The following is a 26,551-nucleotide window of genomic DNA, read 5'->3' as shown; positions in this document are numbered from 1 at the left end:
GGTCCTCTACAAAAGTTACTTATGCTCTTAAAAGGTGAACCATTTTTCTAACCCTCCAAACAATTATTTTCAAAGGCTGAAGTTTGAAGCCCAGTATATGCTTATTACTCATAGAATGTCTGTCCTTGGATTCAAACAAATTAGAAAATTCCAGGTTTCTTTTGAAAGCACAAAATGCTAAATACAACTAAATAAATAAGAGTAATAGAGGAAGCATCAAGTGAAACTCCAGACTATGTATTTTCTTTTAAAGTTTGTTGTTAAAGAACATTTATTCTCATTAATATTTCTGCTTTGTTGTTGCTTTAACTAAAACAAGTAAACTTTTATTAAACATTTTGAAGTGTGTCTCTCTTATGTACATGATAGGGGATTATACATCATTTTATAATCTCTTGGTGCTCCTTCTTTTCAAAAGTAGATTATCTTCTTATTATCAAATCAGGAAATAGATTCATGCTTTTACTAAGAAAAGAGATATTCTTGTGTCTCCTACCTCTTCCCATGATCTTCTTCTCTTGTCTTTCTTTTTCATGGTGGCTTTGAGCTCCAATTATTTTAAAAGTTATTTAATTTTATTCATATGAAAGTGTCAGTTCAACCAGAAATAGCATTACAGACAGTTATGAGCTGCCATGTAGGTCCTGGGAATTGAACCCTGGTCCCTTGGAAGAGAAGACAGTGCTCTTAACCACTGAGAAATCTCTCTAGTCCATTGAGCTCCTAATTTTGCATCCATCTATTAGAACAAAATTATATCCTTGATAATGTCACACCTCAACAGGAACAAAGCATGAATCTCACCATGATTACTTAAGATTAAATTCATGAGTCCACTGTTGCAATGTTTGCTGTTGGACTCCAGGATACACACTATTATTCTCCTTGGCTGAAGTGCATCCCACCTTATTGTGTTGTGTGAAGAAGAAAGAGGTAGGACTTTGTTAAACAGGCATGCATGTGTAATATGCTTACAGATTCATCTTAGTGTGTCTGTTGCTTTCACAACTTAAGTGTGCTATACCTTCTTTTCCCTGACCAGTGATCTTTCTGGTAAACTCCAAAATCCTTGCTTACCATTCTTGTCATCCTCTGAGGCATCTCAGAACATGTTTATGTTGGCTCAGCCTCACTCAAAATCTAATTGCCTTTAAATTATTTCTATACACAATCCCCAGGACATATCAAGCACTCATGTCCTGTACATTGAGTCTGTCTGCCCTGGGCAGTGTCTATACTTGGCCTCAAACCTTCCTGGAGTCCTTAAGATATGGGTCTCTAGATCTACTAATTAATATGTTAAAGAAGAAAAAAAGAGGAGCATCTGAGTTGTTTCCCGATTGACTATTACAAATAGAACTGCTACAAACATGGTTGAGAAAATGTCCTTGTATAGGTGAGCATATTTTGGATATATGCCTAGGAGTGGTATAGCTGGATCTTAAGGTAGCACTACTCCTAATTTTCTGAGAAAGCACTGATTGAATTCCAAAGAAGCTGTATAAGTTTATATTCCCACCAACAATGGAGAAGATTTTCCATTTCTCCACAACCTCTCCAGCATGTGTTGTCACTTGAGTTTTTGATCTTAGCCAATCTGATGGGTGTAAGGTGAAATCTCAGGGTCGTTTTGATGTGAATCTCCCTGATGACTAAGGATGTTGAATGATTTCTTTAAGTGTTTCTCTGCCATTCAATATTACTCTATTGAGAATTCTCTTTTTAGATCTGTACCTCACTTTTTATTGGATTATTTGTTTTTTGGTGTTTAACTTCTTCAGTTCTTTCTAAATTCTGGATTTTAGCCCTCTGTCAGATATAAGGTTGGTGAACATCCTTTCCCAATCTGTAGGTTGTTGTTTTGTTCTGATGACAGTGTCCTATGCTTTACAGAAGCTTTTCAGTTTCATGCGGTCTCATTTATTCTTGATCTCAAGGACAATGCATGGAGAGGACCTAAAACCCTGGCTCAGATATAGCCCATAGACTCAGTCTCCAAGCGGGGTCCCTAGTAAGGAGAGTAGGGGCTTTCTCTGACATTAACTCAGTGGCAAGCAGTCTGATCACCTCCCATTGTGGGATGCAGCCTTGTCAGGCCACAGAGGAAGACAATACAACAAGTCCTCATGAGACCTGATAGGCTAGGGTCAAACAGAAGGAGAGGACCTACCCTATTAGTGAACTAGGGGAGTAGCATAGGAGGATAAGAGGGAGGGAGGGTGGGATTGGAAGGAGATGAGGGAGGGGGCCATAGCCAGGATACAAATTAAATAAAGTGTAATATTTGATAATAAGACAAATAAAAAAGAAGCAAAAATGAACCATCCCCCAAGGGAGGAGCAGCCCTGCTAGGCCACAGAGGAGGACTTTGCAGCCAGTCCTGAAGATACCTGATAAAACAGGGTCAGAAGAAAGGGGAGGAGGTCCTCCCTTATCAGTGGACTTGGAAAGGGGCAGGGAGGAGATGAGGGAGGGAGGATGGGGTTGGGAGAGAATGAGGGAGCAGGATACAGCTGGGATACAGAGTTAATAAAATGTAACTAATGATAAAAATAAAAATAAGAAATAAAAGAGTAAAAAACAAATGAATGCAGATACTATTTTATTATTGAAAAAAAACAAACAAACAAGCAAATTAAAAAAAAAAAAAACACTTTGCTTTAAAGAATTTCTTTTACAAAGGAAAAAAAAAATGTCTTCCCCAAGAAATTTTTCACTCAAGAATTTTTTGCTTTTTGGGAAACTTTACCCAGACTTTCCTGTTTCCATTGTCTTTAAAGTTAAGATTTGAAGGTGAACAGAAACCAAGGGACATATTAAAATGTATTGGTCAAATATTAGCAAAACACATTCTTGCTGTGATGGTTTTTGAGCCACCATCACAAGTTGTAAAGAGGACTGATGGCAAAAGACATGACTGTCGGCTAGACTCTGTGTGACTTTCTGTGTGACCTCGAGTAACTCACTTAATTTCTCCCAGGTGCAGGTTCTTCATCTGGAAAATGAGGGTTAGCCCAGCTGAACTCTACAGGACCTCCAAGCACCAGCAACCTAGCCCCTTAAATAAGGCTAAAAGGCAAAGATGATTTTATGATCTATTGATAAGTCACATTTTTAAAATGTTTTTACTGATCTTAGCTCTTGTTATTCAAGGTCACTGGACAAAGAGCACAGCAAGCAGGCAGACCTTGTGAATTTTGCTGTCTCCTATGTCCCAGAAAGAAGAGAGGGAAAAAAAAAACTGATTCCAGTAGCTAATTCTGATGTTAAAACAATATTACAAGAAATATCTAAAGCCTTCCGAAAATATTTTGAGATATATTAATAAAGACTGATAAAGATACCTTTATTTATGCTCTCTCATGGAGTAGACATTTACTTAGAGAAATCACAGAAGTCTTAGGGGTACATAAAATACTTGAAGAGGTATTATTTTAAATCTTAATACTTTTCTCTGTTACTATATAATGCTAGACTAAGAAAAAATAGCTTAAAATTTGTAATTGCCACATGTTATCCAATTATTCTACTACAGCATTCTCTTTTTTTTTTCTTTTCTTTCTTTCTTTTTTTTTTTTTTTTTTTTTTTTATTTGTGATATAGTCTACTTAACTTCCAGACATGTCTGGTTGGTTCTACTTGTTTTATCATTGTATTATCAAAATCCTGAAAGACAGAACTTACAAACATATCATTCTGCAACGTATGGACAAGAGTTCTCCACTGCTCAATGATCTAAAGGATTAACCAAGGGATCAAGGCTCGCCCTGTAAGCCCTGCCAGAAGTAACTGTGTATTTTATGTAAGCTAATATTACTCTGTTCATTGGGATCCCCATGTGAGATTGACAGGGATTTGAGGTGGAGGACTTCTGATGGTATGCTGTGTAAAAGCTCCAGAAGATTGTCCCATGGTCTAAATTCTAAACATGGAGATTTGTAATGGTGTGTTCTCTTAATAGGTGGCACAATGTTTTGTCCTCATGCTTATATTGACATGGTAACTTGAGAACCAAAGTGATGGTTGATGACCCCTCACTTAGTATAATGAGACCTAAAAAGAAAAACAAGCAAATATTTCCAATATATTCTTGACCAAGAGCTACTGAGATAAAGACAGAAGAGATAATTCTGACTTGGAGGTAAGGATGAGCTCAATCCCATGGACAGGATGTTTTGCGAGGAAAGAAAAGGCTGATGAGTTACAAAAGTAAAAGAAAATTCTCAACATACAGGAAATTTTATCATATGTCTTCTAGAAAATCTAGAAGTCCATGGGCACTATGTTCCAGCCCTAAGAAAGAGAAACCTATTGTGTTCAGTGGTGCGAAATTACACAGTCAGGGTTTAAAGATCACTCCTATCCTATAACCAGTTTGATCTGGCTTGGATTTTAATGATAGTTCTGTGTAAGGTGACAGTGAGGATCTCAGGGAGACAAGATGAGGGGATCAAGGAAAAAGCTCTGATGATTTTCTCTCTACATCAGAAGACAATCTGATATAAGAAGGTAAAAGATCCCCAGAAATTCTTAGCACCAAAAAAGGTGGAATATTTGTTAGGAAGAAGGATGAAATTCATCAGCTTCCAGTGCTGACAAAGACCAAAATATGACCTATAGTTATTAGGTTCCTCTATCAAGGCTGATAGGCAGAGTGTGTGTCAATACAGTGTGTGTCAGTGCAAGACCTGCAAAGGCTAAAAAGACAACATGCCAATGTGGATGGAAGAAAACATCACCAGGTCCTACCCTTACTCCTCTCCCAAGACTCTGAAGGGAATAGATTAAGGATAGAGTACAGACAGATAAGAGATGCAGATAGAAAAAAACGCATAATGGAGATACTTAAAGAGGGTGAAGCTAAGCGCTATCACGTAGATCATCTTAATCACAAAATAGGCTGTCTAAAGAGATATTCCACTGCATTCTACCAAATTTGAGGTAGTTTTAATTATTGGCAGTTTAAGAGGGGTACTGAGGTTAAGCCTGCATTCATGTGTGTGTGTGTGTGTGTGTGTGTGTGTGTGTGTGTGTGTGTGTATGTGTGTGTGTGTGTGTGTGCTTATGTGTGTTAACATATTGCATCAAAATCTCTAGGATGTTCCCCACATTCATAATAATACTGGCAGTCACTTAACTTTAACAAATGGTTGGGAAAAGCACATAGAAGAAGGAAGAAAAAGTCAAGTGTCTGCTTTGAGGTGTAACAGAAAGACCTAGAAAATTCATGATGACGACATGTGCTTTCAGGTAGAAATAAAATAAAACAAAACAAAACAAAACAGAGCAGTGACTGACTCAGAGAATACATACTTAATCTACTGTCATTCTGCAGTCATGGTTGCTATACTGGGGATGTTTATTTTCTTCAGAGTAAGTGAAAATTACTCAGAGCCTTGCTATAGATCCTGGTGCAGAGCCTGGCATTTTTAAGGAAAAGAAAAATGCCATCACATCCTTTTCTTTTTTTTTTTTTTTTCTTTTACCACATATAGATTTATAGAAGTTCCAGAGAAGGACAATGCTTCAGTGTTTTTAATACTATTTTATTTTTATTTTTGAACATCAATTTCATTATATACATCACAATTATATAATTTTCCCTTAACAGGGTGTACTGGTGATTTATGTAAGTCTTTCATCTCTGTGCATTTTTGCCAAGTTGATGTGTATAATGGATAGTGTTAACTGAAGACAGTGTTAACAGAAGAAATAACTCTGTGGTATATAGAATTAAAATGGTTTATTGTGTGTCAAATATGGCTCATAAACATGGATTCAAGTCACTTGAATAATATGTTTCACTGTAGAAGTCTCATAAACATTTATAATCTTCATTATCTGACAGACTTATGTCTTTACTCTCTAATGTATGTTTTTTAAAAAGCAGGCAAGTATTAATTGTGCACATTTAATGAGCTTGACTGTGATGTTTCCGTGCATGAATGTAGAATGAATAGATCACACATACCCTCTTTTTTCCAACACCCCTCTTCTGACTTCTCTTAGCCTTCTTAGTACCTTAATATATGCTTAAAATAGATGTACTATGTGGCAGTGTGTTTTCTGTGTCTTCTGGAAAGGCATATTGTTCCCATGAACTATCAAACTGTGTGTCAGTAGAAGACATGCAAAGGCTACAACAACCAACATGCCAATGTGGGTGGAAGAAAACTACCCCAGGCTCTACAGCCCGAATTAAGAGCTACAGGTAGTTGATGTATGCTGACAGATGCAGAAACGTTTTTGAGGGGGGTTGGTGGACAAGATCCTAATTCTAAGTAGTGATCCCTAACTATACACAAACAAAGGTAATACAAATTAAACTTAGAATGTTATGTACATATAAAAAAATAAATACAAGAAGAAGAAATTGTAATTTTGAGCAGAGATTGGGAAAACATAGGAGGAGATGGAGGAGGTAGAAGGGTGTAAAATATGTTGCATATTAGGTGATTTATGGAGCAAATTCCCAAAATAAATATAAGGATCAAAGAAAAGAATTCAAGTTGAACTTTAAGAAACATGACAAAACAAAACAATAATATTGCCAATAATTATTTATCTTGGAAGCAACGGTGGTTTCTGTGAAGATGCATCAATACCGTGTGTTTTTATTTAGGTTCCAGTGAGCTATGACTGGACACTGGCCACACATGGGTTGCCTCTAAGTCTGTACACCATGGCAAAAAAAAAAAAAAAAAAAAAAAAAAGAATGGCTGGCTACTGTACTGCTTTCTTTGTACCAGACAATTCTACCAGAAACAAAATCAAAAAGAAAAAAGGAGAATCAAAGATGAATAAGTGGGTGTCTAAAAGGCTGAGGATCCTCCCGTCTACTTTCAGGAGACATTTAGCCTGTCGGAGAGACACTATGTGCAGTCTGTGTTCATCAGAGGAGGCCGCATTTGCTGAGTTAGCTGGGAGCTTCTGAGCCCTGCTGTTGTCAGGCTCAGCAGACAAACAGCAAAATAGGCTTGAAGGTGGCGACAGGCACAGCAGATCTCTCTGTGTAGGCTCCAGCCTGGCGGATTATAAAGAGGGGAAAACATGTAGCAGAAGACAGAGCCTCAGTAGCCAGGGAGGATGACCCCAGCAGCTCACATATGGGAGAGGTGTGCTTGCCTCCAGCCTGCTTCTGTCTGGGTCTCCTCAACACTAGCCGCTAACAAACGAGAAATCAATAGCTGCATCCGCTCCATGCATTGGGGTTCTGCAAAGCAATTTGGTTCCAGGAAATCTAAATGATTTGGTGCTGCGGATGCCAGTTTCAGGGTCGTCATACAAAAGACTAACAGTGTGTGGGCGTGTACTGATGGAGTCCAGGGGAAAGACAGTCCACTAACACAAATGTCAGCTGATTCCAGAATGGACAGGTAGGCTCTGTCACCGTAGGGAGGATGATTTAGGAGACGTGACTCAGGGTGTAGAATGGAAGCTGAAGCCAGTAGCATGCCTGACTACAGTGAACACTCTGCATTGGACAGTGAGAAGGGGTTTTATTCATAAAAAGGAAGATGATGCTCAGAACAGAAGTGCACTGTTTTAAAAATCACATCACTATACATATATACATTTATAAAGGAATGTAATATAATGCACACACATACATGTTTATATGTACAACTTATGCACTTACATATAGTAGTGATATATAAATATTTATGTTTGAAATTTGCAGTGGGGGAGTGACAAACAGAAGTTTTATACTTTCAAACATAAGAAATATTAAAAATGACAGTTTTCATAAGTTGATAATGCCTGAATTTTGAGGGGGAGAAATTAAATGAATCAAAGGAAAGAGTGTGTTCCTTACTTTGTACACTATTTCCAAAGTTATTAGGAATACAAGTTAATTTCAATAGTCATTTTACTATTTTTCACATAAAATTATCCACATAATATGTGAATGGTGTAGCTTCCTCAAGTGATCTGACTGTGTTTTCTTAAATTTATATGCTGGAATACAGATTACGAAGGGGATGGTGGTGAGAAAGAAAAGTTATGGAAAAGATAAAAATATATCAGTGAAGGGTTGGAAAAATGTCTGCAGCCATTTTCCAACACTGTACCAGAGATAGAATCTCCCAGGACTTCCCAGTCTCCAGAACTACACAGACTATAATCTCAAGGATATATGATCCATGGCATATGGTTAGAGCAGCCAGAGCTGATTCAGACAAATAGAAGAGTTAACTTCTTAAATGTTCATTCTTGAAAGTATATAATTCCAACTATAAGTTTGATTTTCATTTGCAAATGAATCATGTCTTTCCTTCCAAGTAAATGCAATAACAGATGTTTAATTACAACAGGAATGTTGGAGTAGTGATGTGGCAGTGAAGGTAGTTTGAGCAAAAGAGGGAAATTAAAAAACTATCAAGGAAAAGGCAAGGGGAGAGCAAGAAGAGAAGAGGGAGCTAAATCTAGAGAAATCAACTATCTTTTTTCCTACCATTGGAAGCAAAGTAAATGCTAGTCCTCTACCAGTAGCTTCATAATGACTAAGCATTACTCAAGATTAGTAATTACCTGAAGATAGAGGGAATAGGGTACTTACCTCCACAGATTATATATCTACCTCTTAAAATGACTTGACATGTCTGAGCACTCCTAGGGAATACAGTGCCTACTAACATTTTTTTTTTTAATTCAGCCCCTACTATATGTCAATTGTCATATGCAACACTGCATGGGAGGTATTATGGTTTGGTTCTACAATGACTCCTCCAAAAGCCATTGGCTTAACAGCTAGTTACTTGACAGCCAGATGATGTACTCTGAAGATAAAAGTATCATGAGAGCTGTGACCCATTCCATGGGTTGCTTTATTGATAGGTTGATAATTTGATGGGCTATTTTTAGATGATGAAAACTTAGAAGGTAAGGCCTAAATGAAAAACAGTTTTATAGTTCATGATCTGCAAACCATATCTTGGTCTATTCTGCTCCCTTCCCCAATCCTTCCTGGTGGCAGAGAATTTGGTTGTTCTTTTGACTCACGCACCCAACACTATGACATCCACTCTTCCATCATACCCAAAACAATGCAACAAGTTGCCCTTCCATTGAAACCTCTGACACTGAGAAAAAAAAAAATGTCTTTTATTTTTCAAGTTGTTTTATTCAGGTATTTTGTAACAGTAACCAAAACCTGACTAAAACAAAAACAAAGATAATAAGGACACCCTTATATGATAATACGTTTATGAAAAACTAAGTCACTTCATGTTATAAACATAAGTGTAATAATATCAATTAGCAACAGAAGGAATTTTTAAACCATACAACCAAGCAAGTGCGGAAGACAGGGTCTAAATTTCTTTTCTGATTTTCAAGATACAGAAAATATGTAAAGATAGTTCTCATAACAGGAGTTGAACTTAGAAGTATATTTTGCCTGCAGCCAATACATTGTAGACAGCTCAAAGACATGGAAAAAACAGTGCTTCTGGCATTTGAAAGCAATTATCCATCAGACCAGAATCCCTTCCTCACTCCTTAGAACTAAAGAAATTCCATAAGGCATCTACCTTCTGGCCATTTGTTTACAGAATGAGAGCTAAGAGGAGGTCTTCCACATTGAATGACTGAAAATAATGTTGAACTGTGAAGAGTTCACAGGGACACGGGGGAATTATAAGGAATTCTAATTTCAGTGTCCATAGTAAACTTTCACTGAGTTTGCTAATTGACAGGCAGTCTGTGGCTGCCTTCACACCAGGACTGCAGAAGAGTGGGTTGTGGTGACAGGAACTGTCTAGTAGGAAGTTGTGAAACAGTTAAGGAAAAGGAAGAGGGGCTTTTTTCCCCCTATTTCTCATTAGCTTGTAGAACCTCTTCTCAATACTCCGCACAGCTCCATTAGTCCTGCTTTGCAGGGAGCATGAAGAATTGAACCTGAAGTACCCACTGAACATCCTGCATGAAGAGGGACCTGGGCTCTTCTACCAACCTATCCTAGCCCTGTTCTGTAAACAAAGGTGAGTCATTAGCACCCTGTTCTCACTGTAATGATTTTCATAACCTTTGCTTCTATTGTTCTTAGATTAATACTGACCACATCGAACAGGCAAATGGGTAACCAATTAACTGGAATTCTTTACAGTCAGGATTCAGCCCTGTGTCTCCATACATCTTTCTTAATCTTCCCTTTGGAGTCTGTTTTCTCATTTAGGCTTGAAGTAAATAGTGCAAGTCATAGGCTGGTTTTCTTCTCTCTTGTTTTCTCTTTCCTTGAAAAATAATGCTGAAGGAATTGTTTTGCAGTTGAAAATTAATGTAACCTATTATGTCCAGGAAATTTCATCAATATATTACTTGCCAAGCCCCTTGGCCATTGTGAAGAAAATAATTTTAATTTATCTCATTTTTCATTGCTGAGTCAATGATTGTTTAACCTAAAATGCCACTGTGACTAAGTGCCCAACCTCATGGTCCTTGGCTGTTTTACTAGGATTCAGCTATTATGCCTATCAGGTTCAGCCTTAGCTAAAATTGTCATATTAACAGGGCCACTGTCAACTTGCTTTTGTTTTTATTGTTTTAATTTCTGCTTTTCTACTTTATTTTGTATTTACAATGTTCTCCTTAAATGTTCAAAAATAATGTCTCTCTCTTTTTAGCCTCTTGGTTATTTTCTGCTAGTGAACATTTCTTTCCCAGCTTCCAGAACCTTTTCTGGAGCATGGAGCAATGTGGTCAGCCTGGGTTAATTTGGCTGTTGTGATTACAACCCCTGTTGTGATTTCTAGGCCGGTCTGCTCACTAAGGCCAGAGCAGCAGCATCCCATGGGAGTACAGGGCCCTGGTGATTACAAACAAAGGTCTTTTGAACCATTGGCACATTTGGAGTGAAGCCCATCACATAAAACTCAATGCAACTTTCAAACCTTTTAGAGGTGATTTGATGATATTTACCGTGTTCTGTTTTTATTACTAAAAATACAGCCAGCTTGCTCCCTTTATACTTTCTATCAGGTATTTTATTTCTTTAGTTTGTGGTGTAGAAACATTGGTGTGTCTCAACCTATGTTTCTGAAAAGCCATAGAAAAAGGGTTACATATGAAAGTGTTGTTTGGAACAGAAGGAACCCACCAAAGGAAAACAGCGATAGTGACAAAGAGAAAGCAGATAACTGGCAACTTAATTCTGTGAAGGGATGTTTCTCGACTACCTGCCCGGCACCAAGGAAAAGACTTCTACTCATCCCTTCCTTTATTAGTCATTAGTCATTCCATTAGTAATTATGTGATCAAGACTTTGGTGATATGCATACTGGGCCATATTCTCTATTTTCTAGATTTGCCCAAGTTGCTAGAAGTTGGGTACTCTGCTTGTGCTTGTCCCAAGAGAAAGCTTGGAACCAGCAGAACTAGTCACATTATCAACAATGTCAGAAAGAGGCAATGAGACTGGGAGGCTTTGAAATTGAGAATAAACACAGAACAGACATGTCAATGTATTCTAGAAGACAGAGCTCCAGAAATTGAAGTGATCTGTCAGGGACACACCGCTATTGCAGGCTTCTAGACTTCAGACTGTTTGAAATCCATTAGGCCACATGACATATATCATTTTTGGAGCTTGGTTTTGTCAGATACCAAGCTTCTCTTTTGATCCTGTAAAACATTCCAGAGCCCTGAGCAATAGCTTTCTATGCTATCCTGGAAACTAAGTGTAAATCTGCCTGCAAGCTGTGCAAGGCATATATACATTCAATATAGAAAGCACTTTTGCACAGACACTTCAATACTACTGTCGTTAAGATTCCCCTTAAACAATAGGAGGTGAGGAAATTTCTGAGCACTGAAAAGGTCATTTACTCTCTCAAGCCACTGGTGAAGCTGTTGATAAATTGCTCCTCAATTTGCATGCAGTGTTTCTTTATGGCTAGTGTCTGTGTATAAAGATCGAAAAGATCTGGACATGGATGTTCAATCAGTCAATATTTGCTCAAGTGCATACTGTACTCAAAGTATTAAGATGGGTGCTCTGGAGAATAACAGGTGTAAAACACAATCTCTTCTAAGGGGGTAGAGGCTAATGTAATTAGGAAGGAAGTGTTTAAGTTCACTGACAGCGAAGTTTTCTAGGCAGAGGTACAGAGTGCTACAAGAACTCAAAAGTGACTAATTGTGTCTCAGAGTAGCTAAGGACATCCAAGTATCTCCCCCCCCCCCAAAAAAAAAGTGCATTCTTGATGCAAGAATCGGCAGACCATTGACAGAAAAGTGGTAATAAAAATTGCACATTAGAATCTGAGGAAGCTTTTACAGCACAGAAGTGTTGACACCTATAAAGAGCAAAAGTTAACAATTTTGAGACATTTCCCTGGAATCTCCGGAGGAATACATAACAATCTTTGTAGGGTTTTAAAAAGTTACATATTGTGGAGACACCTGTGACCCTTTAGAAATCAAGGTGGTAGTGTTAGAGGGAGGCCAAAGGCATTTGCTGTTTTCTACTGGTGCCATTAAGTCTTACCTGCCAGAATATGTCTTGACTAAGCCTTATTATCTCTAAGCAATACCAGGTGCTTTTGAGTCTCTAACTGAAATGAGAATGGTTGTAGATGGATAGCTAGACTTCCCCAAACAGTAAGATTCTAAAGGATAACGTGTTTTCTAAGCAGTTTATGGAAAGTACATGCTTTAAGTATGCATCTCCATCACCATTACAGATACTCCTTCTATTGTGTTTGATTTCTCCCAGTTTACACGCATAACCTCATGTATTCTGGGCTAGCCTTGAACTCAAGGATTCTCTTTCCTCTACCTACAGAGTGCTAAGACTGAAGATATAAATAATTGTACCTAGTTTTAGTATTTCCTGTTTTTCCATGAGAAAGTTTGGACCTTTACACTTGTATCAGCTCCTGAGAGCAGAATGACCTTTTCAAAAAGAAGTGTTACTTTCTCAGAGACCAGTAAAAAAATGATTTACAAAATTTTATCCAACTATTGAGCAAATGTATTGGTCCTCTGTGTATATCTGAAGATTAAATCAACCTAAGATAAAAAATGTATTTAAGCTTAAGATATGTCAGGATTGAATGTGCACACGGTTCTCATTTCTTGTATTTAGTCCCTGTAATAGAGTACAACCATTATTTACATATCATTCACATTGAATACGTATTATAAGTAATCTAAAGATAACTTATATGTTAAGGTGGAATTTGAAAGGGCTATATGCAAATAATATGCTATTTTATCCAAAGGATTTAACCACCCATGCGTGGAATTTGATAGCTAAGGAACAAAATTAGGGGCCTTGGAACAAATCCTTTTTGAATATATTCAATGAATGCATTGTGGTCTTTTAACTCAATGAAATCCTATACCTCCAGGGGCTTTATCCAAACTCAAATTGCTAGCCAGAAAAATTTACACCAATCTGCCATACCTCAATTTCCCTCTCATCATCATCATCATTATCATCATCATAGTCAGGCTTTTCTATATGCCTTTCAGTTTAGCTTCCCTTATAAACTTTGATGTCCATAAACAACAATGTCCATTCATTCTTACTCTGGGTCCATCACATTGCATCTTCAAACCCTTTATAGTGCCAGTGTAGTTGTCCCAACAATCATGTTTTCCAACATCCCTGCTAGTTCTGATTCATTTTTCTGGGGAAGAATTTATAACTTATAGAGTTATTAATAAATCAGTTTGCTGTTACTGTGACTAAATACCCAAGGGAAAAAAGTAAGGAAGAACAGTTTAGGTAGGCTCATGATCTTACTTAGATTTAGGTTGTTCAGAGATATTGCTGGAAGAGAGATCATCATGGTGGTAAAAACTGTGGCAGAGGAAGAGCCATCCACAATGGAGCTAAATAGCAAAGAGATAGACAAGAAGGGTCCCACGACATTACATAGGCTCCAACAACACATCCTCATGACCAACTACTTTAACCTACATCTAGGTTTCCAGGCTTCTGTTATCATCAGGTAGCTGCCCTTCATCCATATCAGTGAAGACTTGGAGCTGTTTCTTCACCAGGGTGTCTTTGGTTATTTTAGCCAACAACTGAGGTTTATGTTTTCTGTCCTAAGGCAGGCATTGCTTTTTACAAATCTTTTATTAATCTACTCCAAGGTCCACCACTGTGATACTTGTCTGCCTCATCATCTCATTTTAGACAAGCAAGTGTGGACCACAGTTATCTGGGAAAAGATAATTAAATATTAGTGAGAACCTGAGTCCCTCTCCCTCTCTCTATTTCTCTCTGTCTTCCTCCCCCCAGCTCTCTGTGTGGGGGGTCTGTTTCTGCTCCAACCCTCTATCCCCAATACATCTACCAAATATTGTTGGGGATATATGGTTATGGAAAGAACATTAAAAGAATGAACACTCTGAGGATGAACAAAATGGCTAACTAAAAATCCAGATGAAAAGGGAAATTAATAAAGGCAAAAACTTATCCTGTGGAAGAGGTTGGGGGGTCTGAGCAGCCAGATAGGTTAGGGACACAACAAGAACAGGAGAACACAGGTCCACAGAATGAAATAATTAGGAAACATGGGGACTTGCAGAGATCAGAGAGCTTGTAGAAGTTCGGCCTATGTCCTCTGCATATATTATGCCTGAGTAACTTGGTGTTCTCGTGGGAATATTAACAGTGTGAAAGGGACCCATTTTCCTCCTCCTGAGGTGTCTTGTCCAGGCATGATGTGATGGTATGTACCTGGTCTTCTTGTAGCTTGTTATGTCGCTGAGAGGCCTGCTGTTTTCTGAGGAGCAGCAGAGAGGGAAGGAGATAGGAGAGAGAAGTCAGGTGCATATACTGTGTGAGTTAGGGAGGAGGAATTGTGGTCAGATTGAAATGCATGAGAGAAGAATTTAAAAACAAGAGAAAACAAAACAATTTCTCCAGCTAATTACTCTTAAGACTTTGTTCCTGTTCCATTGGGCTAGAAGTCTTTGAGAATGTGAAAATGAAGACCTACAGGAAACAGGAGGAACATACCTGTGCAATTGCAAGTTAATCCAGCCTGAAGAACTCTGCCCAAAATTTACAGCCTGCCACACCAAATCCTGATCACAGCCCCAACTTGCTCATCCATCATGATAAAACCTTAACAGTGTTCCTCCCTAGAGAACCCAGCACTCTCTCGTCAGTGTCTCTGCCCATGATACTTCATGGTTTCATTTTTTATTTCTTTCCTTGCAGAGACTAGAACTAACGAAAAGTACTTTTAACCAGCTTGTTGCCAGTCTTTCAGTATTTCCCCTTTTCTCCTGTAAATTCGAAATCTTTGGTCACTTTAATCAGCTGACTCAAGCCAGGCTATTGGGGGCTGCTGAAGGCGAACATATTATTGTGCAAAAATCATAGTCCATAAAATGGACAGTTAGGAGGGTGGGAGACAACACTAAGGAAGTTAAGTACATGCTTTCCAAAGCATTTTCTGTATCAGGGATTCAAGTTAACCTTTTCTGGGATTAAATGCAAAGGAATCTGGATGGTGGGAGGCAGAGCCTGGAGAGTGGGAGGGAAGAGCTCCGAGTCAACAATCAACTACTCGGAGCCATAAAATCAGAAAGGCATTGAACATTTAGAAGGAGAACAGGCTCCATAAAGAAAACAATGCCTCTTAGTAAGCATATTATCTGCAACAAAGCAAAACAAATTTTCAAGCATCTTACTGAAACTGCTGGGGAGGGAGATTGTGAAAAGAGTCTACTGAGTGAGGGATGGAGGGTGGAAATTAATAACATCATAACACAGTGCTCATCATTACTAACTTGGGACATGTAAAATATCATTGATATGACCTTTGTCTATTGCGGTGGTGCTTTTCACTTTGTTCATGGCCATACACTATGATGGAGAAACTTAAATGCTGGTTGAGCTGGACTCTGCTCTTCCCCTCGTTAACTGAAAGGGCTCTGGCAGGTTCCTTTAATCCCTTTATGTCTCTGTTATTTCAGTTTGAGACCAAACATTTCTATTATTTCTCAGATCAAAATATCTGGTTTACCAGAGCCACGTATATTCAAAGGGAATCTTTTACACATTTTCATGCATTTAATCCCCAAGGCAGCCAGGCACAGAGTTCTGATTTCTAGATAAGGAGACTAAGGCACAAATGATAAAATGACCCAAAAGTTAACAACATAACTCTAGGACAGTTGTGTGGTATATGCCTTTGACTCACGCTTGTTTCCTCCCATCTGCCTATTGGTAGGCAGACTGAACTGGGTCTCTATTCATCTAACCTTTCTGCTTAGTACCCTTCATGCTTCAACAGTATAAAAGAGGAGAGGGGATGCTTGTCACAGGCTAGAACAGAAAGAAACATGTGGTGGCTGCTCGGTAACACTCTTACTAGAGATTTAAGCAAGGAAATGAAAGGGGTGAAGGGAGACAGAAATGGAGCAGGGTTGGTATGGTTTCTTATGTGGGCAATTCCAAACAGAGCTTGGATTGAAAAAAAATGAAGTATAAATTAAAAGACTTATCCAAGAAACTGAAAGGCTAATGCATGAAGAAAGGCCCTGGGGAAGGCAGAAAACACAGATGGAAGAATATACAGAATGTAGATATCACATGCAGAGGTCTGAATGCAAGAAGGATTTGGGAAGCTACAGATAAGCTTAGAGGAGAATGGAAAATAAATCAAATTATTTCACTCATATTGACCTTTCATTACTCAATAAATATTTGTTGGACCAATAATGACTTCTGTTCCTGAAAAAAAATGCAGCCTTTTATCTTCTCAAGTCCCCTTAACACAGTTTTCTGAGGTCTGACACTTCATTAGTACCTTTGGAGAAGTCTTCTGTTTCTGCCAATGGTCTCAGCATAAACAATTAATTCAGAGGATTCCCTTAAAAACCAAATTGACCTATAGTCTTTAAACCCCAAAAGACAGAGCTGGAACCTCTAATAATGTAGGCGCATGTAAGAACAAAGCAAGACATTTGTGTATAGACTTCTCTGCTTGTTCCATTATGTACAGAAGATGAGATGTGCTACCCAGATTTCAGAATTCCCAAATCAGGGTACCAGGAGTTCTAGGCCAGCATGGACTGCATTGTGAGTACAGAGAGTTGGGGTGGAGGAAGATCAGGAATCTATAAGACGTTAAATATTTGAATGGTATTTACATCCTGTTACAAACTCCATTATGTGATAATTCCTATAATATTTGTACTAGTAACCTATAAAAAAAATCACCTCATTGGATATTGATCCCAAAGCTTTGGTCTTGTTACACCCTTCCTAGAAGTCTGGTAGAGAAAATGAAAGGGGTGAGAGGAGGTCAGGTATTACAATGTAGGACATGTTTTTTTTTTTTTTTTTTGTGGGGGAAATTTCAAGCAAAGTTTAAACTGAAGAAAAGGAGAAAGCGCATTTTCAAAGACAAAGTACAGAGATTGAGAGAGAAACTTACAGAGGAGAGATCTCAGTGTTGTGTTTCTAGCCACAGACTGATAAGCTAATTAATGTGTGGTGTCCATTAACGTTTTATACCCATGGAAACTGAGGCACAGGAGAGTGCAGTGTGAGCTCTCAGTTCTCATTCCTTATTGTCAACATGTCCTCATTTTTTGATAAGATTGTGGAGTAAGGTTTGTAATGTGAACATCCCATCAGCCTGGACTGTGACATAGGCAAGCAAGAAAATGTAAACGAACCATCCAGAGGAAATCTTTGATTACACAATACATTAGTCTGATCCACACTTAGATTACTGTGATCAGTTCTGGTCATCACATTATGAAATAAAATATTGAAACACTTGACAATGCAAAGAGAAGGAGATGAGCTTGATCTTCTGCCGTGATTATATTGTGTTAATGACTTCCAGCTCCATTACAGGTTCCTGCAGCCCATTACCAGAATAAAATAGGCTAATACAATAGGAAGAAAGTTAGGATAGGAGCTATGTGCCTTGTTCAAAGTATTTTAAAAAGCCCAAAACGACTCTTTAAAATTTCTTATTAATAGTTTCTGCTTTCTAATCAGGATGAAATGATTTATTAATGAATAACCCTGTAAACTTGGAAATAATTTATTCAACGGAAAAGACAAAATTATGTCACTCAAAAATTTAGCCAAAGGAAAAAAAAAAGAGTTGATAAATAACTCCTTTATGTGTGACTTGCCAGGACATAATTTCAGGCAATAACAGGACACAGGGATATTCTTGGTTGTCAGTAATGAACTTGTAAGTTATTGTGAGAAATACTGGACTTGTCTTTCAGTCTTCTTTGTTTCCCCAAGCTGTGACTGGATGGTGAAGTGAGTATCTTCACATCTTCAATCACAAACAGGGAGGCAGGAGCATTGGCATACAATGTAAATATGCCTAATGCATATGGTATTTAAGATACCTGATTCAAAACGTGTTTAGAAGTCAATTTTAATCACTACTAACTCATAAAGGCATGCAAGGGCATTTACAGGTGCTTTTCAAATTTGTCCCAACTGATTTCAGGATGTGACAAGGTACTTCTTAGTTTTGGGCATTAGACAATCAACAGTAATTGTATAATGTTTATATAGCAAATTATTTATATATGCAAGCTTCAGAGTTCTGGTCCAACTGGTGGTGCAGAGATGCAAGACCCAGAAAGGCATCAAACAGTACACAGTAGTCGTAAAAGTCTTCCTAAACATAAATGAATGCCTGTGGGTATTATTGTGAAATTCAAATGCTCATGTCTATACCCCCATATCTGGTTGCAATCCTTGTTCTGAGAATCTTCTGTTCCAATGTTGTGTTAACACTGCTCATAAATTGTCCAAAGATATCCGAGTAAAGCAGCTTATAACAAATTGCTGAGCAAGGGAGAGAGTAGGGCTGGACTTCCTGCCAGCCAAGGGAGGAGGAGTTAGAAAAGGAAGTAAGGGATTCAGCCATGGCAGAGGTCCAGAAGACATCAGGAGAAAGAGCTGGAAAAGATACTTACAAAGTGCAAGTATCTCTGAAATGTATGCTGGGAGGAAGCCAAAAGAGTTTAGAAGGTTAAGATAGATTAAGAACTACTCAGTTCTTTTGTTGCAAAGCTCATCATCAAACAAATATAATACAGTCTCAATTATTTGTGTGATATCTGAGTTAAGAGAAACTGAGAAATAAACACAGTTTAAAAAAAAAAAAACTTTAACAAATGCCTTGTAAACCAATCAAAACTGAGAAGAGAGGCCAAGCAACCAATCACAATCGTGACAGTCAAGAATAAACTGGTAGCCAACTCATTTTTCAGGTGAGGAGGATGCCATAAAATTTGTCAATCATTACACTAGAAAGACTTGAACCTGTAAAAGAGAAATGCAGTAATGAAATACTGAGATCCCTCTGGATTGAGGACATAAGAGGAGTGAGGTCTCCTCTAGAGTACTGTCTGCTGCTTTAGAAAAATCAGGAAATAGTAAGACAGTTTCCCTTTAGCAGCAGGATGGTGATGGAACAATAGTCACTTTCAAGATTTTACCTAAAGCCAAGTCCTCTGTCTCTAAGAACTTTAGTCTTTAGGGAAAAAAAGAAATATATAAAAAAAGACTAGGGGCAGAAAAGGAAACTATCCCTAGAAATCTTACAAAATTATGTACAGAATTAAAAATAAAAGTACAGAAAACATACTGAAGTTTTGAATAGGCAGAAATAGTGTAAATTTGTATTTAGTATTTTTAATTAATACATTAATTTATTTATTTATTTATTTATCATGATGTATTTATTTTGTACTCCTCTGTATCCCCCTCCCTTGTCTCCTCCTGCTCCTACTTACCCGCCCTCTTCCCCTATGTCCCTTCCCTAGTCAACTGATATGGGATGGGGGTGACCTCCTCCCCTTCTGTCTGACCTTATCCTATCAGGTCTCATCAGGGCTGGATGAATCATCTCCCTCTGTGGCCTGGTAAGGCTGCACCAGCCAGTGGGAGGTGATCAAAGAGCCAGCCACTGAGTTCATGTCTGAGACAGCCTCTTATCCCATTACTAGAGAACCCACTTGAAAGCTGACCAGCCTATGGGATTCCTCTGAGCAGGGGTTTTAGGTCCTCTCCATGCATGACCCTTGGTTGGAGTTTGGTCTCTGCAGGCTATATCGTGTTTACCTTAAAGTTTGCAAAGCAAAATTGGGACTGTAATGGGAAACCGGTAGTCTATAAATGGATTATAGACTTCAGGGTTTGTCTTCCAGTAATTGGTAGGAGAAGAAACCAAAACGGAGGCAGGGGTTAGGAGGGAATGAGGGAGAGAGCTACAGCTGGGATACAAAGATAATAAACTATAATAAATATAAAAAAATAAATATGTTTTAAAAAGTCATTAAGGTCGTAACACTAGCAGATTTTTTTTTCCCCATAAAACAAAGGGCCCTCTCTTCCTCAGTGCACAAGGGACATCCAGCAGGAGTGCTGATAGACTTTACAATGAAGTATCTTTTAATATAGTTGAAGAGTAGTGAACACTGGCAATCCCAGCACTCAGAAAGTGGAGGCAGGAAGATCAGAAGTTCAAGGGTTATGTAACAAACAGAAAAAAGAAAGTTAAAAGAAAAAGAAATAAACAGGAGTCTCACAGGGGAGAAGTTTCCTATCATTTGCAAGGTCATTAGTTTGACACCAACACTGAATAAAAGAATGAGTAAGTAAATAAATGTATAAATAAATGTATTATAAAATGCGTAAATAATAAGTAAATGACACACGGCATGGATTTGGATCCATAATAACTAATCTAGAAATAAATACTAGAAGTCAATTTAGAATTTCTCTGAAATTCAGAAAGTAAACCACCCACTTCTCAATAAAATGTGGATAAGGAAAAAGTAACAAAAGATATTTTTTTTGGGGGGGTCTCAATAACTTTCTTTACTTCATTGTTTTTTTCCCCCCAGTCCAAGTTGAAAGGATTAGGGTAAATTTTTTTTTTTTTTCAATGCAGTTTATTCAGGAACATTGAACAATCCTCGGACCCCGGGGAAAGCCAGCCCACAGCTTAAATAGCCTCTGGGTAGCCAACCCAGGCGTGCCACGGGGGCAATGCAGATAGGTCCACATACATGGAAGCAAGCCAGATCCTCAGCCTTAGCCAAATGTGGAATTGTTCATGACAGAGAGCACTCACCATCGGGAAGGTGGAAGGCGGAAACCAGCTCCATCTTTAAGGCATAGCATTCCGCAGCTCTCTACAGTTCCCCCTTTTTGTTTTAGACGCATCAGGCAAGAGTAGAGGTCTGATCTCTGATATTAGAAATAAATTGGGACTTTGTACAGATGTTCATTTTTTTTTTTTTCAATGCAGTTTATTCAGGAACATTGAACAATCCTCGGACCCCGGGGAAAGCCAGCCCACAGCTTAAATAGCCTCTGGGTAGCCAACCCAGGCGTGCCACGGGGGCAATGCAGATAGGTCCACATACATAGAAGCAAGCCAGATCCTCGGCCTTAGCCAAATGTGGAGTTGTTCGTGACAGAGAGCACTCACCATCGGGAAGGTGGAAGGCGGAAACCAGCTCCATCTTTAAGGCATAGCATTCCGCAGCTCTCTACAGATGTTCATTTAGGTGTCATCCACCCAAAGAGCATCAGACCCGTCCGATACCTTTTTCTCAGAGGCGGGACCTGGGGCATCAACCCGCATGCTACTATGATGGAGCAGCTGAGAGTGGCCATTGTCACAGTAAATTCTACCGGAGTGGACGCAGGACTAGCCACAGGATTATCAACATGGATTGCTGCAGCCATGAATCATCTGAAGGAATAGGCAGGCATGGGAGTGTTAGCAGGCCTTCTGGTGTTGGTCTCCTTGGTTTGCCTGTGGTATATATGCAAGATTAGAGTCTCACAACAGTGTGATGCAGCCATGATCATTCAGGCCTTTACAGCCGTTGAAGCAGGACTCCCCAAGCATGGTTGGATACCATAAAAAGCTAAAATGATACGCTCAGGATGCGAGGCTGAGCACTGCACTCAGGGTCAGCCGCTTTGGACCCAGAGAAGAACAAAAGATATTTTTAAAAATGAATTACATGGATTGATGAAAAATTTAAAAAAAAGGGAAAAATAATTTAAGAACCTTAAATGACTTTCAAAAGTTGAGGAAAACATGGAGTTAGTCAATTTACATGGAGCACATCTCGCCCCTGGGGGCAATGGTCTCCTGAACCTACTCAGACCTTGGACACCACCACTGCTAGTTCTAGAACTGATGCAGGATGTTCCAACGAGGGGGTTAAGGCTTCTCATAATATTTCCTATAAGCCCACACCTGTGTGTTTACATCCCCCATTTTTATTCATTATTAGCCAGATAGAGCCAAGTAATTGTGGTAATGATACTTGCTTTTTTGCCCAATGTTGGAATGCTAGTGAATTTAGGTATGCCCTGGTTACTTGCATGCCTCGCTGGGTGCCTGTGCCCATTGATGCCCCTCACGCTATGACTCTCTTCAGACAGAAAAGGGATCTTGGAACTATAGCCACCATTGTTACTGCCATCTTATTGGCGGCTATTGGAGCTACCACCGCGGCATTAGCCATGAGTCATACGGTACAGACTGCTCAGACCCTGAATAATCTTTTAGCCAATGTAGCTCATGCCTTAGATGTACAAAAAGGAATTAATGCTCAACTAAAAGGAGGCTTGATGGTGTTCAATCAGAGGATTGACCTCATGCAGGAGCAAATTGATACCCTATGGCAAATCGCTCAACTTGGCTGTCAATGAAAGTATGCTGGACTTTGAGTCACTAGCATACAACATGAGAATTTTTCCTGTGCTGCAAATCTGTCTAAACAATTGTCGAACTATATTTTAGGTAATTGGACTGGAGAATTCGATACTACGATGGAGCAGCTGAGAGTGGCCATTGTCACCGTAAATTCTACCAGAGTGGACGCAGGACTAGCCACAGGGTTATCATCATAGATTGCTGCAGCCATGAATCATCTGAAGGAATGGGCAGGCATGGGAGCGTTAGCAGGCCTTCTGGTGTTGGTCTCCTTGGTTTGCCTGTGGTATATATGCAAGATTAGAGTCTCACAACAGCATAATGCAGCCATGACCATTCAGGCCTTTACAGCCATTGAAGCAGGACAGTCTCCCCAAGCATGGTTGGCTACCATAAAAAGCTAAAATGTTACGCTCAGGATGCGAGTCTAAGCACTGCACTCAGGATCAACCGCTTTCGACCCAGAGAAGAGCATGTCTGATTGCATGTGGGTTGAGGCCCCAGGTCCCGCCTCTGAGAAAAAGGTATATCAGATGGGTCTGATGCTCTTTGGGTGGATGACACCTAAATGAACATTGGTACAAAGTCCCAATTTATTTCTAATATCAGAGATCAGACCTCTACTCTTGCCTGATGCATCTAAAACAAAAAGGGGGAACTGTAGAGAGCTGCGGAATGCTATGCCTTAAAGATGGAGCTGGTTTCTGCCTTCCACCTTCCCGATGGTGAGTGCTCTCTGTCACGAACAACTCCACATTTGGCTAAGGCCGAGGATCTGGCTTGCTTCCATGTATGTGGACCTATCTGCATTGCCCACGTGGCACGCCTGGGTTGGCTACCCAGAGGCTATTTAAGCTGTGGACTGGCTTTCCCCAGGGTCAGATGATTGTTCAAGGTTCCTGAATAAACTGCATTGGAAAAAAAATGAATTACATGGAAACTTAAAAATATAATTTCAACATTTGTAATACTTAGTTCAGTCAATAATAAAGGGAAAGAAGAGTATGGCCTGATTGCATTATAAGAGAAGAAGGACCACAAAGAGCTAAAGATGCAAACATTCCATAAGAAATTAGTAAATTAGAGCAAATTAAATCCACAAATATCAGAAGAGAGTAGATGTTAATAAAGCTCGAATCAGTTACCTTTAACTAAAAAAACCATGGCAAGAATAAATTAAGTCAAAACACTTTGTTTAACAGTATCAGTAAGATTAATAAACTTCTGTCTAAAAAGTCATGAAAATAAGAAAAAAATTTAGACAAAGAGAGAGAAAGAGAATAGGAGGACAAGTCATAAGTGACCAAAGTATCTACACAAATTCGTCACTGCCCAAATATGTGAGCTGGAATATTAGGCTTATCATAAAGAAAACCATGAGCAAATATCAGATTATTAATTTAGTGAATGGGCAACTTGAAATGGAATAAACAAATTAAATTAGAAATAAAACAGAAAATACAATATTCATTCATGAGAAAATAAATAACCCAAATAGTCCCAAATTCTGTTTTGGAAATGAAATTTGTAATTGAAAGTTTTTAAAAATGAGATATCAAGTACAAAAGAATATTTGTACCTTGAGCTCCTTTGGATGTTCTAGCAGGGGACAGCTACTCTTATACCCTTGACCAAAGGCCAGTCTTCCTCTATTTGGGGAAGATCATGTGGTCTTTGACCTAGCACACAGATTCAGGAGAGATACACAAACATAAAATTTGCAGACAAATGGATGGAACTAGAAAAGATCTTCCTAAATGAGGTAATACAGAACCAGAAAGACACACATAGTATATACTCACTGATAAGCAGATATTAGTAACATAATACAGGTCAACCAAACTACAATCTACAGATCTAAAGAAGCTGAATAATAAGGAGGACCATAGGGTACGATGATCAATCCTCACTTAGAAAGACAAATGGAATGGACATTTGATGTAGGCACAAACATGTAACAGGACAGGAGCCTACCACAGAGGGCCTCTGAAAGACTCTACCTAGAAGTGTATCAAAGCAGATATTAAGACTCATAACCAAACCTTCAGCAGACTGCAGGGAATCAAAAAAAAGGGGGGGGGTGGAGTGGGTGGGTGGCAGTTAATATGACCTGGAGAGGACAGGAGTTCCACAAAGACCAAATATATCTGGGCACAGGGGTCTTTTATGAGACTGTTTCTCCAAACAAGGACGATGTATGTATGGAACCTAGAGCCTCTGCTCAGATGTAGCCCTTGATAACTCAGTATCCAAGTGGGTACCCTAATAAGGAGAACAGGGACTGTTTCTGACATGAACTTCATGGCCGGCTCTTTGACCTCCCCTCCCCCCAAGAGAGGAGCAGCCCTGCTAGGCCACAGAGGAGGACTTTGTAGCCAGTCCTGAAGACACCTGATAAACCTGATAAACACCCCATAAAAAGTATCAAATGTAAGGGGAGGAGGTTCTCCCTTATCAGTGGACTTGGAAAGGGGTAGGGAGGAGATGAGGGTGGGAGGGTGAGATTGGGAGGGAAAGAGGGAGCGGGATACAAAGTTAACAAACTGTAACTAATAAATTAAAAAATGGAAAATTAGGTGGCAATGATGTATAGATATAAATACTTAAAATATACAATAAAATGCTAATAGATAATCCAAAATATAAAAAGTTATCTAAACTCAGCCTCTCAATGTCATACACATTACTTGCAATATTTGAAATTCAGTATAATTTATGATTTAATATGTTGAAGACAAAAGACCCCACACACACATAACATTTTATGCAGAAAAGTAATAATAATCAATTAACAAAGGAAGATGGGAGAAGTACTTCTAATTTCCAAGGAGCTTCTATAAAAACCTGATATCTAAAACCCAAAATAATAGTAATCAACTGAATAAATTTTCTTGTGCTGAGAATCGCAAAAGACCTATCTCTTTTCCATTTTGTTTTTTTCTATATTTCCATTAATTGAATGAAACGAGACAAATAAATATATTCCATATTTGTAAATACATATTCATAGAAGTCATGATCATCCATTTAAAAACATGTTGTGCATTGAAAAAATCTACTGGCATGAATAAGTTAGTTTATTAAAATGTAAGAATACAAAGATGACTTTATAAAATTTTTATAGCTATAAGTAATAGACACAACCAATTATAAGTTGAAATTAAAAACAAAATATCCTCTACAACAGAATTATATGCATGGTATGTTTAAGGATGAATCTACAAAGACTTCTGATATCTGGACAATGAAAATTAAATATAAATATATACATATGTATATGATGAAATAAATTATGTAAATTAAAATAGAAATTGTTTTAAATAAGGGGGATCTAAATAAGTGGAGAAATGTACCATGCTTATGGGTCAGAAAATTGAATATTTAGATAGCTTTCTCCAAACTTATCCAATGACTCTAGGCAAATACTATGAAACTTTGAAACCTTAAGAGTGTTGTAGAGGGGGACTTTGCAGCCAGTCCTGAAGATACCTGATAAAACAGGGTCAGATGAAAGGGGAGGAGGTCCTCCCCAAGCAGTGGGCTTGGAAAGGGGTAGGGAGGAGATGAGGGAGGGAGGGTGGGGTTGGGAGGGAATGAGGGAGCAGGATACAGCTGGGATACAGAGTTAATAAAATGTAAAGAATAATAAAAAAATAAAAATGAAAAAATCTAGGAAAAAAAAGAATTGTAGAAATTGACAAGCAAATCTTAAAACTAATACAAAACTGCAGAAGATTTGGATTAGGGAAAAGTCATGTATTTCTAACTTTGGGGAAAAACAAAAATTACTGTCAACTGAGTTCAAAATTATGCTAGTTAATCTATATTTTCAACTGGACTGGATTTAGAAT

This window comes from Meriones unguiculatus, chromosome 2, assembly GCF_030254825.1.
Source record: "Meriones unguiculatus strain TT.TT164.6M chromosome 2, Bangor_MerUng_6.1, whole genome shotgun sequence".
Classification (NCBI taxonomy): domain Eukaryota; kingdom Metazoa; phylum Chordata; class Mammalia; order Rodentia; family Muridae; genus Meriones; species Meriones unguiculatus.
The sequence above is the reverse complement of the archived record's forward strand: the minus strand, read 5'-3'. Positions refer to the sequence as shown.